Here is an 8,666-nt window from a genome sequence, read left to right as displayed (position 1 = left end):
AGTGGAACAAACTGCAGCAGAGCTGAAGTCAACATCACATGTGAACATTTTTAAATCAAATTTAAATGCACTCCTTACTGATGACCCTCGCTATTTAAGGTTTGCCAAAGCACTGATTGTTTGCTATAGGATTGTCTTTGTTATTTAAGTTCTCCTTATTCCTCGTGTCTGATTTCTTTGAATTTCTTCTTTTTTTTCTTGGACTTATTTTTGTACCTTATTTTAGATTTTGAGTTTCAGTAAGTTGACTTTAGGTAACACTTGCATCACTCTGCATGTGGGTCCTCTGCTTTAATGCCTCACCATTCTGATAGTTAGCTTTGATGCTTTATTCATATCTAACACAGATTTTTTTTTTTTTTTTTTTGCCATTTCTAATGATTACAGGCACAATAATCCTATATTAAACAGCCATTATTTTGTTGTAATTATTCAGTAAATTATTTTGGGTAAGAACATAAAAAACAGACAGTATGGTTAATGCCAGCATTCAACAATTTGATACTTTTGCAGCAATTCATACATTTTTATTATCAACAACATTAGTCATTGATTGGTCCATGGACCACCAAGGTGGAAATGGGGACATAGTGAAATTCCTCATCAAACATGGTAAATTAGACCTGTAGTCGGGGGTCCTGTCGAGTTTGGGCAAAGATCTTAATCTCTATGGTAAATATCAATCCCCTTTAGAGTGATTTAAATATTATTTATAAGTAAAACAAAACAATATGAGTCTACCTAGTGTGCATTTACTGTAAACGTTTCACATACAAACAAACGGCTTATGAATTAAGACATAGTAATGTGTTTATACAAGAAAGGGTTAAATCTAACGTTGGAAAATACAGAACTGTCAATAGAGCTATCAACAGCTGGAATAACCTTGATGCAGAGACAAAACAAGCAGCAAACTTGACGAGATTTTAAAAAAAAAACTTGGAACTTGTTCTTACACGAATACGAGATCAACACAGCAACGAGATGGAACTTATCAACTGGTCATTGAACGCAATCGACTCAATCTTCACAAACAGAAGATCACCACAACACGAAGCAGCGTGTCCAAAAGAGACATTCCCAAGTGGTTACGTCATGGATGGAAAGGGAAAAACCCAAATGCTGTGCCTCTCAATCCTCTCAGTGGAAGATGTGGAGGACCTCTACCTGTTAGGGGTCCTGATCATTGGCCTGCTAATGATGGGGGTATGTGCCTTTCTAATCCTTCGTATGCTAAGAAATCTTTCTGAAGATATCAAGGTACTTTGAAAGAAGATTAACTTTTCTTTTGAACTGGAGGAACGCAAACAACGTCTGGGGATGAAATCTGCAGGGAACAAGGCCGACATGAACAATGATAGAGAGGAGGAGGAATAAAAAAGACAACACTGACTACTGATGAGAATAAATCCTCCACAAAAAAGGACAAAAAGAAATGAATATGTGTTCAGAACAACCTAAGAATGTTTGACCAGAGAGACAAGCTTTGATGTAAATTTTCTGTGTTCAAAACAGGGGACAGGACTTAGATAAGCAAACTGCTTCTCTCGTCTCCTTTTTCGGCATGTACAAAAAAAAAAAGAATAAAACTTCTGTGAATGCAACCATGTCGAAAATAAACTGAATAAATACATAAATAAATTATATATATTATATACTGTATATTTGTTTGTTATGTATCAAAGTGGTATTTATTTCAAAATGTTGTTTTTATTTATTTAACTATGACTCTTTTGGGCTTCCATAGATTTATCTTTCAACATGTTAGTTCAGATATTGTTGTCATTATCAACATTCATATCAGCATTTAGAATAATGACCAATCTGAGCATTAACACAAGACACAAACAACAAAGTGTTTTTTGGAGTCATTTTGTGTGTTTTTATTGTCAATTTGTACATTTAACTCTTATTTTGTGTAGTCTTGTTGTCATTTTGATTTTTCTTTCAATTTGTATGTTTTTCATCTCCTTTTGGGCTTTTATTTATTTTTTGTTCATTTTCAGAGTAATTTTGTGTGTTTTTCTTTCATTTTGGATGTTTTTGGAGGCATTTTGTGTGTGTTTCAAGTCAATTTGTGCATTTACCTTGGAGGCCACACACAATTAGACAGAGGGCCACCTGTGGCCCCTGGGCCACCTGTTGCCCATGTCTGTCATCAAATGCAATGACCTGTTGTGTCACCAGGTGTCGATGTTCGTCCTTTAAACACCCTTTCATTTGCTTTGAACACAACCAGGACACCGTTACACTTTCAAACTTTGCCCAAACATGCTCTGAGCTCGGGGGAGGCCCAGTTTCATCGTGGTTACCATGGCAACCAGCAACAAGCAAGAAGGAAACAAAATGTCTTGTTTGGGAGATCCACTGATGATGATTAGCTCCTGTTAACAGTTTCTGATGCTAATTAGTCCAGAGGGAGGTGAGGACACACACACACACACACACACACACACACACCCTCAGGCTAAGTTTGACTCTTCTGCTTGTGTTGGTCTAAGGCCATATTTCCTGCTTTTATAACAATAATAATAATAATAATAATAATAATAATAATAATAATAATAATAATAATAATTCAACTTTATTTGTATAGTGCAATTTAGAACAAAGTCATCTCAAAGCACTTATTAAAATATAAAATTCATAATAAGAAAGAAAAAAACCCAACAATGATGATAATGAAATAATCCTCCATTCTGGGACTCATCAGTGGGTCAGAAAAAGACAGAACGTCGTCTAAAAGACTCCAACATGTGACTCCGACCCTTCAAAGGGACTGCATAGACCTGAGGGACTGGTCTGGAGAGAGAGGCCTCATGTCCCACAGTCCCTAAACACCTCTCCTCTAATTCAATGAACCTGTGGGTCAGCGCTTGCACCATCACTACTACACACAGCTACTACACAAAACTCTTACACAAGCCCAATGGCACAAAACTACAACGCAGCATGGCTAATTAATGAGCCTGTGGGTCAGCAAAGGCACAACTTTGGTTGAGATCAGTTGCGTCACTAGGCTGAATATTATTTAATTAGCCTCGAATATATTTTTTTGAAAAAAAAAACTTTCCAACGGTCCTTGAATGCCTCTTGTGCGACAAAATCTCCTATTCTCGCCCATGATGTCAACAACATTAGGGTGACCATATGTCTGGTGTCACAGTCAGAGTTTAACCCTAACATAATCCAATAAAGAAATAAAACACGTTTGTTCATTTTGAAAAGAAAAAAAAAAAAAAAAAATGTTTTCCGGTATATGCGCATGTGCGCGCATATACTGTACCAGGGGTCTGCAACCTGTGGCTCTGGAGCCTCAAGTGGCTCTTTGACTCTTTTGCAATGGCTCCCTATAGCTTTAAAAATAAACTATTGAAATAAATATTTTTTTTTTTTTACAGAAGCTATTAATAATTAATGATAAAAAACATCAAGATATAACAATTAACCTAAAAATTAACCACGTTGTGCAATGACTCAGCACATTCCTACTTCACCTTCTGCAACATCTACAGATCATCAACTTTCGTGCCCCTGTGACGAACCTTTAGTTTTAAATCCCTGGTAAAATAACTAAACCAACAAAAACACTATTCTGGAAGAAAATAGAAATTATCATTGTGTGGGAACAGATTTATTTAACCACCAATGTACAGGTTAAATATGCATGTTTTATGTGTCGCAAGAAATGAGTAATTAACATGTGTTGATCACATGATCATGTGTTATCAAATTCAAGTTACTTTTTGTAGACTTTCAAATACATTAAAAAAAAAAACTTCTTTATATAACATTGTGTTCATGTAAACTGAGATCTGTAATGCTGCGTTCACACTGGATATGTCACAAAATGTCCGTACGTCCAGATTACATACAGTACAATCCCAGATGCAAAATCTTTCCTGTGCGGCGGTGCGGTCTGATCCGCACGTTAAGTGCGTTGACCGTGTGAGCGCGCTCCTGATTTTACGCAAATTCACACATCCGCAAAAGTTGAAAATATTGAACTCGGTTGTTTCGCATGACGAAAGCCAATCAGAGTCTTTGTTGACGATGACGTCAGGCCGTCAACATGGTCACTGGTCTGTTCACCCATTCAACCATGGAGTAGAAGCTGTGTGTGACCACCTGGAGCTGTATGACCTTTATAACCAGGACCGTACTAGGAAGGATTTGGCGTGGAGGAGAATCAGTGAGGAGGTGGTAGTAGCACGTAAAAGTTCTCTCTGTAGTTTTCATTTCTGAAAGTGGGCACTGAGCTAGGATAGCATTAGCCGCTAATCACACCGGCTTTTTTCACTGGTGCAGTGGCTGCTGGCCTATAGAGGGCGCTTGGGCGCCGCCCCACCACTTACCATGTTTATTTGAGTGAGACATAAAAATAATAAAAACTAATAATGAATTAAAAATACAACGAAACAAATGTATATATGTATTTAGATAATCAGAATAAATATGATTTAGATAACAATAATGATGTGTGAAGTTGTGTCATTCATCTGTGTCTGATTGGTGATGACGTGTTTCCTGTTTAGGGTGCAAAAATCTTTACCGTTAACTCTCGTTTAAAGTTATGCATTCACAGCAACGCCTCTTCAATACGAGTGAATGGAGTGTCTCTGGGCGCAGTTTACCTGCGTCCAGATACTTTCTGCGGCTGTGCAGCGTTGAATGCAACCGGAACATTTACACAACACCTCCTCCCGCCATGAGAAGGGCTGACGTCACAGTGGTCCGTCATAAAGTGACTTTGACAGGTGAAGCCGTGGAACGTTGAGGAGAAGCAAAATGAAGAAAGAGAAATTAAATAATTCTGCTTTTCCTGCCTACCTGCTGACTCAGCATGGATAAAGACAGGTAGAACCCATTTAAAGCACTTTTCAGGGAAGGCAAAGAAACATGAACAAACTACATTTGGTGATTTCAAATCTTGAATATGTTCATATTTTGTAAACTAGGTGTTAAATTAGATTTTTTCACGTCTTAAATACGTTAAATTATGTATATTCATTTACCACTTCATTTTTCACCCCCGTTTTTATTTAATTACTTGTTAAACTAAAACTGGAAAAAAAGGTAAAATCTGAAAAAATATCAGTATATGACACCAGATTTAACCAGGATATTTTATAAATTAATTAAATTGTCCGGGTTTCCCAGTGACCCTGAATGCATCTCGGTGTTTAAAACACCGTAACTCCGCTAATATTTGCTTTATCTGAGAATTTTCACCAGTTTCTGAAAGCTAATGAGTTGTTCTTTACAGGCAGTATCATTTCATTTTTAAGGGCAATAACAACTTATTTATCTGTCTTAATGTATTTTGCCATTACAAGGTCAATTCAAGAAAACGTACTTTTTGAGTATACCAAGGTCGGCCAAAGTGTTTTCTCTTTTTTGGAAATCAAACTATGGTCATCATAAACAACATACTCTATGACAGGAGTGTCAAACTCATTTTAGTTCAGGGGCCAAATACGGACCAGTTTGACCTTAAATGGGCCACAGATTTTTTGTGGGAAAAAGAGCAAATTCAACATTAATGACAACTAAATGAGTTTATTATGTACAAAATGTTTAATGTTTTTTCTATCATTTTTACTTTCGAGTGGGCCAAAGTTGATGCTCTAAAGGGTATCCGGGCCTTGAGTTTGACACTTGTCTCTCCACGACAAATGAACAATAAAAAACACTCACTTGTCCGACTTTATTATGAAATAACTTGAATGGAACTTTAGATGTCTGGGGATAAACCATAAAGCAGTAAGGTAGTTATTTTAAGCTATAATAAACTATTTAGTTTATTTGGGTAAAGCATTTTTAAAATGTTTGCATGCTCAATAAAGCATACAAAAATATAAAAAGTGGTATGTATGTTGCTGATAGCGGTAGTCATAACATAGCAGAACCTCCTCAGTCAGACCTTTGTGAATGCTATCAGCACATGCAGAGTTGGAGATTGTTTTGAGAATGTGTGTAACATCTACAATGACATGAACCAGGAGTGGTGTCCTAGTGGTTAAGGATGCTGGGCTTGTAATCGGAGGGCTGCCGGTTCAAATCTCGTCCAGTTGAGCAAGTCCTCCAGCTGTTCCACAGGCACTGCAATATGGCTGCCCACTGCTCCTCAGGGATAGGTTAAATGCAGAAGACAACTTTCATATATGTAATAACATTCATGACTGATAAAGGCAAAAGCCCTGATTTAAAGAACCGCTGGGTGCAGTGTTGCTTCACTATTTACGTTGTGAAGAAACATTGTGCAACAGAAGAAGAACCAACCTAAAGACTCAAAACTTTGGGACAATTTCACTGAAAACCTAAACTACACACCTGAGGTAGAACTAACATCTGTGACCAGAAAATAATAATAATTTAGAATATGAAATTATATATATATATATATTAATACAGACTCTGCATAGGGCTATCAGTGTACAATGGTTTCTGGCCTGCTTAGTGCAGTCTGACCAGAACATTCAACATGAGTGCACATTTTCACTTTTAGTCTTTAAAACACATTCTTTACAACAAAAGAATGTGTTAAAAATGAGCCTCAGGATGGAGCTAATAGGTACGAGGAGAAGAGGAACACCAGTGATGGATGCAGTAGTAAAGGAGGGGAGTGAAGAAGAAGATCTGCTTTGGAGAAACAAGTGAAAGTAGAGGAATAAAAATAAGTTGTGTTTGTATCATAGATCATTGTTGTGTTTTTCCATTACTGATGTAAAGCTGCACTTTGGTTTCATCACTGATGTTGTTTTGCTACTTCATGTTCCCACTCTGACTTGTTGATGTCAGTGAAGGATCTCAGCAGAGCAGCAGTTATTCCCTCAGGCCACTGGCTGCTCTAATTAACGAATCCGCTAATGAACTAATGACAGAAAAAACAAACATGCAGTGATCATGAGGGTGCTTCCTACCCTGAGGGCTTACACAGCAGCGTTCTGCTATTCCAAATAAAGTTTTTCCCCAACAACAGCATCAGCCAGGACAAAGAGAAACTACTTCATTGTTCTTAAGTACACAACAATCCTGGTTTCTTCTAAACACCTTTAGAAATGTTCAGAATGTGAAAGACAAACAGTGGTGTTTATCTCAAAGCCCAGGGTATATGTGTAAACTTTGACAGAGTTAAGGAAACTGGCCTGACCAACATCATCAGATTTCACTGCTTGTGGAATTATTGATCATATAGTTGTAAGGACTTTGTTTAGAGATAATGAGGAACAATAACTTTTAAACTCTATATTTTTTCACACATTTCTCTGTTTCAAAAGAACAATATGAATTACGATAGAAAATCACACTTTTCTGTCAATATCTGTGTCAAAAATTACGCCTGCAGCGTACGATGGCTATGGCGAACGTCATCCTCTAAACCAGAGCTTCTCAAACTGGGAATATTCTTTGAGCACATTTATGCTTTTTTCCCCCTTTTTCTGCAATTACACCAAACTTGCCATATTTTAACCTATTTTCAACACTTTTTCTTGTCATATTTTTGCTACATTACTCTGATTTTTGACAGTTCTCCATCAAAATATAAAGCTATTCTTGCACATTATTCCACTTTCAAGACATTTTCATAAACCCTTTCCAGCACTTTTCCACCTAATGTCACACACATTGTCACTTTTAACCTCTTCACTATATTTCATGCTTATTTTTGCCAGTTTAACCATATTCACGGTTTGTCATGCCCATTATTTGCCAGTTTAAACTACAGGTAATTGTTCCTACATTTTAAAATACATTACCACATTAACCCTCCCCCAATTTCTGCCACTTTTAAACCAATATTGACACTTTGAACCCTTTTTTACCACTTTTTCTGTCCGTGTTTGCCTACTCTAATTTGCAACTTTTAATCAATTTCTGTGGTTTTTAAAATCAGATTTCACCACCTTTTCATTTTTGGTCACTTTTTTAACAAGGATTTCCATCTTTAAGATGACTATAATAATAATAAACTTCCTGGATAACAGTGAATATTATTCAGATGAATAAATAAATGTGGTTATCACAGATTCATAGAACAATAGACCATTATTTTACTGACTTTATGGATGGACCCCAAAAATCTCTCCTTTATTCCCCCTTATAGATGGTCCTGTCTCCACATGACTGTTCTTCAATGTTCATGTCTGTGTTCAACCACCTTCAGGTACAGTGGGGGTCTCCACTCTCTGGGACCTTTATTTTGGTGGTCGTGGGATGAAAAGGTGGAGAACCACTGTTCTAAACCTCTGTCTCTACAGCAAAGAGGGGTAACCTTTATCACAGCGGGGGCCACATAATGTGACCAATCTGCGCATTAATACAGGAAAGAACAAGGGGGTTCTGTTTGTGTTTCTAGAGTTATTTTGTATGTTTTTGTGATTTTTTTAATGTATTTCTTTATTTTTGGTAGTTTTTGGCTGCGTTTACATGGGAGCTTTAATTCCTCTTTAAAGCAGAATACAAGTTAATTCCTGACCTTGTAAACACTTAATTCCTAATGCTAATTTAATTCCGAATTAAACTTAATTCTGAATTAGGTAGCTGGTTATTACGTTTTTAATTCCAAATTAAATAATTCCTCTTTCTTGTAAACAGTTATTAACACTTAACGCCGCTTTAAGTTAATTTCAGTCTTTTTGCGCATGTGTGACTTGCGGCGACGA

The sequence above is a fragment of the Gouania willdenowi genome, chromosome 14, assembly GCF_900634775.1.
Source record: "Gouania willdenowi chromosome 14, fGouWil2.1, whole genome shotgun sequence".
Classification (NCBI taxonomy): domain Eukaryota; kingdom Metazoa; phylum Chordata; class Actinopteri; order Blenniiformes; family Gobiesocidae; genus Gouania; species Gouania willdenowi.
Note: the sequence above shows the minus strand (reverse complement) of the source record.